We start from the raw sequence: 12,488 nt of genomic DNA, 5'->3' as shown, positions 1-12,488 counted from the left end.
ACAGCCAATATCATACTGAACGGGCAAAAACTGGAAAAATTCCCTTTGAAAACTGGCACAAGACAGGGATGCCCTCTCTCACCACTCCTATTCAACATAGTGTTGGAAGTTCTGGCTAGGGCAATCAGGCAAGAGAAAGAAATCAAGGGTATCCAGTTAGGAAAAGAAGAAGTCAAATTGTCCCTGTTTGCAGATGACATGATTGTATATTTAGAAAACCCCATTGTCTCAGCCCAAAATCTCCTTAAGCTGATAAGCAACTTCAGCAAAGTCTCAGGATACAAAATCAATGTGCAAAAATCACAAGCATTCTTATACACCAGTAACAGACAAACAGAGAGCCAAATCATGAATGAACTTCCATTCACAATTGCTTCAAAGAGAATAAAATACCTAGGAATCCAACTTACAAGGGATGTAAAGGACCTCTTCAAGGAGAACTACAAACCACTGCTCAGTGAAATCAAAGAGGACACAAACAAATGGAAGAACATACCATGCTCATGGATAGGAAGAATCAATATCGTGAAAATGGCCATACTGCCCAAGGTTATTTATAGATTCAATGACATCCCCATCAAGCTACCAATGAGTTTCTTCACAGAATTGGAAAAAACTGCTTTAAAGTTCATATGGAACCAAAAAACAGCCCGCATTGCCAAGACAATCCTAAGTCAAAAGGACAAAGCTGGAGGCATCACGCTACCTGACTTCAAACTATACCAGAAGGCTACAGTAACCAAAACAGCATGGTACTGGTACCAAAACAGAGCTATAGACCAATGGAACAGAACAGAGTCCTCAGAAATAATACCACACACCTACAGCCATCTGATCTTTGACAAACTTGAGAGAAACAAGAAATGGGGAAAGGACTCCCTATTTAATAAATGGTGCTGGGAAAATTGGCTAGCCATAAGTAGAAAGCTGAAACTGGATCCTTTCCTTACTCCTTATACAAAAATTAATTCAAGATGGATCAGAGACTTAAATGTTAGACCTAATACCATAAGAACCCTAGAAGAAAACCTAGGTAGTACCGTTCAGGACATAGGCATGGGCAAGGACTTCATGTCTAAAACACCAAAAGCAACGGCAGCAAAAGCCAAAATTGACAAATGGGATCTGATTAAACTAAAGAGCTTCTGCACAGCAAAAGCAACTACCATCAGAGTGAATAGGCAACCTACAGAATGGGAGAAAATTTTTGCAATCTACTCATCTGACAAAGGGCTATTATCCAGAATCTACAAAGAACTCAAACAAATTTACAAGAAAAAAACAAACAACCCCATCAAAAAGTGGGCAAAGGATATGAACAGACATTTCTCAAAAGAAGACATTCATACAGCCAACAGACACATGAAAAAATGCTCATCATCACTGGCCATCAGAGAAATGCAAATCAAAACCACAATGAGATACCATCTCACACCAGTTAGAATGGCAATCATTAAAAAGTCAGGAAACAACAGGTGCTGGAGAGGATGTAGAGAAATAGGAACACTTTTACACTGTTGGTGGGATTGTAAACTAGTTCAACCATTATGGAAAACAGTATGGCGATTCCTCAAGGATCTAGAACTAGATGTACCATATGACCCAGCCATCCCACTACTGGGTATATACCCAAAGGATTATAAATCATGCTGCTATAAAGACACATGCACACGTATGTTTATTGTGGCACTATTCACAATAGCAAAGACTTGGAATCAACCTAAATGTCCATCTGTGACAGACTGGATTAAGAAAATGTGGCACATATACACCATGTAATATTATGCAGCCATAAAAAAGGATGAGTTTGCGTCCTTTGTAGGGACATGGATGCAGCTGGAAACCATCATTCTTAGCAAACTATCACAAGAACAGAAAACCAAACACCGCATGTTCTCACTCATAGGTGGGAACTGAACAATGAGATCACTTGGACTCGGGAAGGGGAACATCACACATCGGGGCCTATCATGGGGAGGGGGGAGGGGGGAGGGATTACATTGGGAGTTATACATGATATAAATGAAGAATTGATGGGTCCTGACGAGTTGATGGGTGCAGCACACCAACATGGCACAAGTATACATATGTAATAAACCTGCACGTTATGCACATGTACCCTAGAACTTAAAGTATATAAAAAAAAAAATTCTAAACAAAATTTTAGCATATCAAATACAACAATATATTAAAGGGACTAAAGGATAGTATATCATAACCAAGTGGGGTTCATCCGAGAAATATAGGATTGGTTTAACATTAGAAAATCAATCAATGGAATTCATCACGGTAACACACTAAAAGAGAAAAACATGATTATCTCAATAGATGAAGAAAAGGCATTTGACAAAATCCTGCTAAGATTCTGTTCTACCTCATCAAGCACAACCTGTGTTGAGAAGGATCATTTGAGAGGGAGGAACATTGATAATTGTCTATTCTTCAAGATATTCACAGCTGGGACTCCACAGCCATTATTGTTACATGTTGCTCAGGCATATATTCTAACTTTCACTTACCTCTTACCTAAATGCATTAGATTACCATTTAACTTGTTGTTTCCCAAACTCTGTTGCTTGAAACACCAGCATTCCTTGAAATATAAGGCCCTTTTTGGAACCTCAAGTGCACATTAACATATTAAAATTCTAAGTCCAGGGAAGAAACCATATCCAAGATCTTTTTATTTCATGTGAATTTCAACCATTGCTGTCTTTTCAGGGGAACTATTCTATACTTGCTGATAGAAGCATTTTATTTTGACCTATCCATCCACTTTGCTTATATATTACATAATATGTACAGGAGCTTGTAAAATAATAGCATGGCTAGAGCAGGCTGGGAAAACTTGGTGGAAATGTAAAATGTCCTGGACTCTTGCCTGCTGCCAGTTTACAGTAATCCTCCTTAAACACCACTTTTCTTCCAATGCTCCTCTGCCTGTGTAACTTCCTACATACACCAACTCTGTACTCCACCATGGAAATTAGTAAGTTTTCTTAGATATTTTTCCAATTATTTGGTTTTAATATCTTTTAAATTCATAAAAGACTCTCAAATGCTTAATTCAGATTAATAAAAACAATATGTTGACAATAAAATATTTTAAAACCACAGAAGAGATCAATGAAAAAGATAACTTTCAGTTGTCCTGGAGAAGCCCTTTAAGGGGTTTCTCTATATATACCCAGAGAAAGTAACGTGGTGAAAATGAAATTTCTACTGGTGTTTGCTAATACAGTGTTTCTTTCTATAAACATGGAAAACATATTAAAGAGAATTGTGTCCCGTGAGAGGTGAATCTATAAAGAAGCTGGGCATCAGACAGTCATAAACCTAACATGGGAAAGTAAAATAAAAAGGGAAACCCAGCAGAGCATTTTCCTTTTGTTGTGTTCAGGGCATTAGTGAATTATTCTTTGTGCAAAGCACTGCACATCTGGGAAGTGAATAGTTTAAATAAAGTAGTAATATATTTAAGAGTACCTTTTGAAAGTTAAAATCCCCAAGGAAGATAAACCATAAGAATCCTTTCATTGCAAAAAAGAATTCAAACACATTTGTTATAACAAAGGAGCAAAATGGATCATGGTATGTGTAATATGCTGACTGTACAAAAAACAGCATTCTTGCTCAGTCTGATCCTGCATAAGTAATTTTTCAATTAAAGTGCCTTTTCCTCAACACTTGAAATAGTTCTCAGATGAGTTGTAAAGCACTCATGTTAACTGCATTAGGCCAATGGTCATTTAGTGTAAACAGGAACAAGACTTCAGCTAAGCTAGAATAGTGTGACAAACATTATTTTGATTCTTCCTTCCTGTGAAGCTTTAGAACAAAGCTTATAAAAGCAGAAAGATACCGAAATCAATTTACAATGATCTGGCCTTAGCTGGCAAAATCAGGCCAAGCCCTCAAATACATAAGCTTTGAAGCACAAGTCCATTAGAAAATATACATTTGTATCTTAATATACTATCTACTTTGTCTTCCAGGTTCCAAAGGGAAACAAAAGGCCCAAATTGTAATTATTAATGGCTTCAGAAATACATAAATATTATCTATACTAAGAACATGTATAGAGGAATAATGTTGTAAGAAAAATTGTGGAGAAAACAGACTATTACATGGATTCACCAAAAATATTATTTTCTATCTTTCAGGAAAGAGGCTTTCAAAGCAGAAACAGTTTTAAGTTAAAGGAATCCATCTTTTCCCCCTTTTTAGAATAAAGGAAAAATTAAAGTTCTGGACATCTGAAAAGTCATATCCATTTGTACAAATAATTTTACTCCACAGTATATTTATCAAGGAATGCATATTTGGTTGAGACTTAGCATCTTAATAGTATTGCCATGGTCACTGTGAAGTATATTTAAAAAATGAAAGGTACAATCCCTGCCCTCTAAGGACTTTTTATCCTGTTAATTTTAAAATTCTAGAAATAATACCAGATATGGTTTAAAATTAAAATGCATTTTATTTTCTTGGTGAAACATACTTGTAGACATTAATATTAAGCAAAGATACAATCCTGAAAAATCTTTTTAGTTACATGGATGAAAATGGTCATCTTTATAATCCAGACAGCACCTACCACTAGAATAACCAAAAGAATAGCTGTTTTCCTTATTAGATTACTGGCTCACTAAATTTTCACTCAGAAAAAGACAGTTTCATTGACTTCTGTCATATTCCTTTTTACTAACTAGGACTATGTCCAACAGAAATGCAAGCCTATGTGCATTAAGGGATAGTATAACTATATTCACAGCAACATTATCTGTAATGCAAACTGTAAGCAACCCAGACGTCCAACACAGTAGAATGCATAAATAAGTTGTCATTTATATAATGGAATACTACATAGCAATGAAAATGAACAGACTGTGTCTACATTCAACATCATAGATAACAAGTGAAAGAAACAAGACAAAAGAATATATAAAGTATGACCTCATTCTGTAAAGTTTCCAGACACACAACACTAAACTACATGGTTGTATATGGTACATATGGATGCACATCTAAGTAGTAAACTGTAAAGAAAAGCAATAAATGATTACTTTAAAAGTAAGATTAGGCTGGGCACAGTGGCTCATGTCTGTAATACTAGCACTTTGGGAGGCTGAGGCAGGCGGATCACCTGAGGTCAGGAGTTCAAGACTAGCCTGGACAACATGGCGAAAACCCATCTCTACTAAAAATACAAAAATTAGCCCGGTGTGGTGGTGCATGCCTGTAATCCCAGCTACTCGGGAGGCTGAGGCAGGCGAATCACTTGAACCCAGGAGGCAGAGATTGCAGTAAACCGAGATTGTACCACTATACTCTAGCTTGGGTGACAGAGCGAGACTCTGTCTCAAAAAAAAAAAAAAGTAAGATTAGAACTTACTCAGGGAATAAGAATCGAGCTTGGAGAGAGGGTTGTGACTGGAAAGAGATCCACAAGACTTCTGACATGCTAGTCAAATTATTCTCTTCTCCTCCTTCTCCACCTACTTATTTTTACCATGGGTGGAAGTTACAAAGTGTATTAATTCTTACAACCATTTGTAAGCTGTACATGTCATATGTTATCACTTTCCTGTATGTTACACTTCAGAGTAAAACATGTTTTTTTAAAAAAACCCAAGGGTTACTGTACTAATACACACATGCGTGTGCGCGTGCACACACACACACATTCTAACTGGCTTCAAAGAGAAAAGAAAAAACCTTGATTTTATATTAGACTTCCCTTGTTCTCCTTCTCTTCTGCTGAGCACATATTAAGTGGTCAAATGTACTTACCAACTAAAGAGATAAGAGTTTCAAAGTGCGTCAAAATGTACCATTCAGTGTCATGAGTGTTATTTGAGAGCTTCAAAGACTTACATGGCTTTTTTGGCTGATGGTGGAATTGCATGTATGCCTATTCTCTCTCATTGTCTGTTGACAACACTAACTGATATATGACTATGCAGAAGTAGTGCTTGAAAAAAAATGGGCATTTTCCTGTGCTTACAGCTGTGACACAGAAGCAGCTCAACTTTGATCTTACACCTATGGCCTGCCCCTAAGTTTTCTGCTTTCATCATTACTGTGGATTCTAATCTTAGGAAAAGTCTGTCTCTTTGAAAAAACAAATATACAAACCTGAGCTAACCCAGCCATGTCAACCTATAATATTATTTATCTGCCTTAAGCCTTAAACAACCAATTTTTCTCCATGTTCCTGAATTAGTTGGGTACTAGGTTATTGTGTTACCAAATTAGCTCCCTTTCAACTGCCCTGAATGAAACCTGTAACAAATTCTAATTACTGGTGATGGGATATCCTTAGAGCCTCTTTCAGCAATTATCCCAATAAAAATCTTGGTTAACAGACTGACAATATCAAACTCTGACATATTACATCAGAAAGAAACTGAGTTGACCAATTTCCCATCTCTTTACTCCAGAATGGATTTTCTAAAGGAGCACAGAAAATCTATACAGCAATTTTATTCTCCCCTCTGTAATCATCGGTATTCTCTAGCTCCTGTGTAGGTCAAAATCAATTTAACATCTAAAAGTCCCTAAGGCCATGCACAGTGGCTCATGCCTGTAATCCCAGCACTTAGGGAGGCAGAGGTGGGAGGATAGCTCAAGCCCAGGAGTTCGAGACCTGCATGAGGCAACATAGAGAGATTCCATTCTCTGAAAAAAGGAAAAAAAAAAAAAAAAAAAAAAAAAAAAAAAAAAAAAAAAAAAAGATAAAAATACCTGAATCTGGTCTATGTTCTCAGAAAGTTGAATCTTATTTTTCAAAATCGATACGACCTAGTAATGTTCTGGTGCAAACAATATTGAAGGCAATACAGCTCACTCTTTATCATCCAAAGGTTATCCACAGCATAGCTTACTTCAAGCAAACCTTGATCCAAAGCTTGGTAAAATAATTAACGATATTACTTAAGTCACATGTGGTCAACAGTCTGTCTACTTAATCTATCATCCAGAATCAAGGCCTTAAAGGCAAAATAATTATTTATCTCTCTTTATTCTGGCAAAGATAAACATTGAATGAAAATGGGCATCTCTTTTCAGTCTGGTGCTTTATTTCAGCCTGAATTTTACTTTTTCTCATTTTTTAAATAAGGTAAATAGGAATGACTTCTGCAAGGTGGAAGGATAAAAGAGATATAGAACAAAGATCTGAAACAATCTTATAAACTTACATTATTCTACTTAAATGATGTCTAAATTACAGCCTAATACTTGACTCCAAAATACTATGGCTTAAAGGATATTTCTCCAAAGTTAATTACATACTGTAAGAACGTGATATGACAGAGCAAATATAGGCCATAACTGGTAACCCTATTCCCCAACATCACTGTTATAAATGGGGCATCTCTGAATTAGAGTTTTCTAAACTATCATGCCCATTCAAATACATTTGCCAAGCCTCATTTCATACTGAAATTATGTCGGGATTAGTTACTATTTGGCTGATGCATACCATGTTTACTTTCACGTTTAATGAAATGAAAACTGACATATAGCATATAACATTTTCTGTGGGAGCAGAAACCAATGTGATCTAGGACAAAATGTAAACTTCTTACATTTTAAAAAAGCATTTTAACAAGAGGAATAAAAATATCACTTTACATTTGTGAGTAACTAGGATTCAAACTGAAAGTCCTCTGATTCCATGCCACAGCTGTCCTTAGTTTGCTTAATAATGATTTATCCAAAATCTTCATATGAGAAAAGCAATTTTAGTAAGTAACTGTAACATCTCAGGCTTTTGTTTATCGTGAGACAGACATGTATTCTCATTTTTTCTACCCTCTGCCCCCAATAATCACTTATAGAATAAAATTTGAGTTAAAAAAGCCATGCATTTTCCAACCAAACATCTTCCCTGACAAATATTATTTGAAATTAGATTATAGCTATGTGCCTTCTTTTTCCACTCCTCAGTGGCAGTTAGTGGCAGAAAACAGATGATCAAAGCAACAGTAGGATCTAGAATTTACACATATTAGCATAGATTATTTTAATTGAATACAAGTCCAGAAATTACATATAAATGGTTTCTAAATCAAATATGGTTTAAAATTAATGAAGTACTTATATTAGGTTGGTGCAATTACCAAAAACCACAATTATTTTTGCACCAACCTCATAGTAAGAAGTTAATTCATTAGAATTAAGATCACACCTATTCAGATAATCATAACCATCTAGTAGCTTTAATTGCAATATTTCTTTTATCTCTCCTAAGATACAGAGAGCAAAATCATTATTTTATTGGATTACTTTATTTTTTTAATTTTTAAAGACAATATGTGATTATTTGTACAATGCTAGAGCTCTGAGTTGTGATAAATGCTATGTAAACAATTGTTGTTATATTTAAAATCATGCTTCCCTCAGTTTTTGGACAGCCAGTGGTTGCTTAAATAAATAAGTAATGTGCTGTGTATACACAGAAAATAAAAATTTAAATACCTATTTTTGTGTCAAATTGTGTTTCTTTAAAGAAGGCAGATGGACAATTCTCACTCAACACATAATACTTAGATATTTTAAAGTTGTTCTTGAACTCAAACAAGGAATTCTAAAACAATCGTCCAAGCATGAAAAAAAATATCTTGGCACATCAGAGTTTCCTAAAACGATTGCGTAAGAAACTAAAAATGGAAGACAAAAATCTTTGATTAAAACTTTTGTTACCAGGAAAAATTATAACAAATAACAATTACTTAACCAAATTTGCAGTAATCTATTTTATACCCACCTGTGGTCCTTGATATATTCATTGTTGCTTTTCAGTGATGGAATTCCCTCTCATTTAGTGGTCCTTTTAGGCTCAGATGTCCAGAGGTCTCTATGAATCAGGTGGAGGAAGATGATGGAGAAGCTGGATAGGAGAGAACATCGTGCCAAGGGCAGGGCTGGGTAGTGGCGAACATGCCACAGCTGTGCCCACTTAGAATCCTCAACAGTTGTCTAGGTCTGTGGTTCCTAAGCTTGTCTACAAATAGGAATTACCCGGGGAGTTAAAGCTCTCCTGGCGCCTATGTCCCACCTCGAGAAACAGTGATTTAATTGGTTTGGGATATGCCCAGGACTTTGGCATTTGAGAGCTCTCCAGGCAATTCTAATGTGCAGACAAGTTTGGTCACAACTCGTTTATATTATTTTATATTTTTGAAAAATTAGGTTCATGTCCATTTTAGTATGCTTCTTATATCAGTCTCAGGGTATTTGGGGAAATCTAGAGGACTACTCTAGAGGACTAGAATATTCCCATAACTGTAAATCCATGGAGGTAAACCAAGATTCAAAAGCAAAACTGCAACATAATTGATTTATCAATCATTGTCAAAAGGAGAATAAAAGTAGGAAATATAAAGGCATTAGAATAAGCTAAGATTTATAAAATGTTTCTTTAAGACAAGAATTACTAGTGTATGGATTTTTTTCCAAACTCAAGCCCTAGAAACATTCTTCTGTTTGCCACTCTAAAACCAGATGGAATAATCAGAGAACACTGTCTATAATAATCTGGGTTTAAGTAATGATCTGGATTTGTACGACCTAGTCCAATGTTCCACCTTATCAGATGGACCAGGGGCAACTGCTGGAATGAGGAAGAAGGAATTGGTATTACACATTAATAAACCTGTGGAGAAGCTAAGTTCATTAATGTTCTGTTGGCAGGAATCAAAATGACTTAGAAGCAGCCAAGCTGAATTACAGGTTTGATTTACTTAAGAGATACAAGTTATGTGGACTTCAGCATTTTTTTATACCCGCCTTTAGGCAGCCTTGATATTGAGACCTCATAACCCTTCCTTTCACAGTAAGATCCAGTTGTATTTCCCTGTGGCTTCTCCATTCTTGTGGGGGTATATGAGCTGTGAGTACAGAAGACATAGAATAGTTTTAAAAGGTCAAAAGTATCAGTTTATCAAAAGCAAACATTGGGAATACTAAATATCTCTGCTCCTTTTTTTTGTTTTGTTTTTTGAGACAGAGTCTTGCTCTGTCACCCAGGCTGGAGTGCAGTGGCGCCATCTCGGCTCACTGCAAGCTCCGCCTCCCAGGTTCACGCCATTCTCCTCCCTCAGTCTCCAGAGTAGCTGGGACTACAGGCACCCGCCACCACACCCGGCTAATTTTTTTTTTTGTATTTTTAGTAGAGATGGGGTTTCACCGTGTTAGCCAGGATGGTCTCCATCTCCTGACGTCATGATCTGCCCACCTTGGACTCCCAAAGTGCTGGGATTACAGGCTTGAGCCACGGTGCCCGGCCTCCTTTTTTTTGGGAAAAAAAAAAAAAAGTAAGCCTCACTCATAACAGGTGAGTAGATTGAAATTGGAAAAAACATATTTCAGTGTCAGGTTCACAATGGGAATATGTAGCTTCACTCTGATTCATGGAGCTAATGTGTCTTAAGTAGACAGAAGTGCTGAGCTGAATGTATTGCTCCTTTGACATGGAAACAATGACTAGATCATAATGGGGATATGTAGATGTTGCTTTCCCAGCCCTTCCCACCTCATGACACAATGTAATCTGCCATCAGTTCAAAATTCTACCAATAGCTGGGCAAACCAAGGCATTACCTGCTTACGTGGGGTAATGGTGCCTAAGAGAAGAGTATGATGGGAGTGAACTGTAGCCAGGGGACAAAAATAGTGAAAAGCAGCATGCATGGTTCAGTTTTAAAGGCTTCTTTGGTTTAATGCAATGGAATGTGTTCCAAATGTCAAGAAAGCTAATTCTCAAGATCTTCCCAGTCTCATTGAAAGCTGACTGCAAATCACCAAAGCACCAAAATAGAAGGTAGTTGTCGATTATTTCCAAATACACCAAATCATCCACAAGAACGTGCTCTTCTGACAAGTGACATGGCAACTGGGTTTTCATTTCAAGGGCCAACTGCAACCAGTTGTTTATTCTGAGGCTTTAAACAGGCCCCAAACTGAACTGTTTCGGTTTCAGATGGAGGGTTCATTTCCCTCCGTCTTCTGCTTTTGTTTCCCCCATACTTGCTGCCAAAGTTAGTCTCCCACCTACGCAATCAGCAAACCAGAAGTGGGAGTCATCCCGGGCTCGTCTGTGTTTCAGTGCCTCCCTCCACATCCTAGCCATCGCAGATCCTCACTAGCAAATCCATTTACCCCTACTCTCCATTCGTTTGGCCACCACTATAGGTCGCCACTACTACAGGTCGTGTCCTCATCTTTCACCCCTCTGGAGTTTTTTCCTGACCCATTACTCAAACATGAGCATACCATCTCCCTGCTTATCCTCTGACAGCTGTGCACCTGTACTCTTGCTTTTCCTCTGCCTGGAATGTTTATTTCCCCAAGTTCTTGCTAACTAGCTTTTGATACACTTAAGCTTAAGAAATGGCCTAATATTTTCTGTCAAACCTTTTCTGATTTATCAGGCTGAATTGGGTGTTTCCTCTTCTGTGCTGCTTATAATACCTTGTAATTTCTTTCTTATATGTTGGTCTTCTCGCCTTATTTATGACAGGGAGCTCCATATCCTGCTCAGTACACCCAGGACTCGGAAAGTACTGAGTCCACTTGTGTTAAATCAGTGATTCCTCATTTGCCTACTGGAATTACCTGGGAAACTTCAAAAAAATACTGAGACCTGGACCCCACTGCAGACCAATTCAAGTGGAATTGCTTGGGGTGAAGCCCAGATACTTGTAGTTTTAAAAAACTGGCCAGGTGATTCTAATGTATAGACAGGGTTGAAAACCACTGTGCAAAACTATTGATCTAAAATGCGAGCTGAAGCTGTTATCAAGAAAACAGGAAGTTGGATGGGCTTTTGCTTTTTGTTTTTTAAAGGATATTGTGTTAGTTATCTATGGCTGGGTAACAAATTATCCCAAAATTTAGCCCTTCAAACAGCCAGCCCTTCTCTCAGAGTGTCTCTTGGTCAGGAATCTGGGCACAGCTTAGTGGGTCCTCTGGCTCAGGGTTTCTTGAAGACTGCATTCATGAGGTGTCAGCCCAGGCTGGGTGCGGGGAGGAGGAGAGCTTGCATGTGACCTCACTCAAGTGGCTATTGGCAAACATGACTCCTCACTAGCTGTTGGTCAGAAGCTTTCTTTGGCTCTCCTGCCTTTCATCTGGACAGCTCATAGCATGGCAACTGGCTTCCGTTAAAGTAAGCATGTGAGAGAACGAGGGGGTGAGCAAGGTGGAAGTCGGAGTTTGTCTATAACCTGGAAGTGACATCCATTGCTTTTTGCCAGATTCTATCAAAAGCTCTAACCCAAACTTGATGGGAGGGGATAATACAAGGGCACAAACACAAGGAAGACAATATCTTTGGGAGTCATCTTAGGCACTGCCTACCACAGACATTTAATGATGATACTCTGCCTAAAAACTAATCTACCTTAAAGGAATCCCAACTGGACAGTCTTAAAATTAGGAGCATGCACATCAATGGTTTCCTTGAAGAACAAATGTCATAT

The sequence above is a fragment of the Rhinopithecus roxellana genome, chromosome 3, assembly GCF_007565055.1.
Source record: "Rhinopithecus roxellana isolate Shanxi Qingling chromosome 3, ASM756505v1, whole genome shotgun sequence".
NCBI classification, from domain to species: Eukaryota; Metazoa; Chordata; class Mammalia; order Primates; family Cercopithecidae; genus Rhinopithecus; species Rhinopithecus roxellana.
This window is presented reverse-complemented; position numbering follows the sequence as displayed.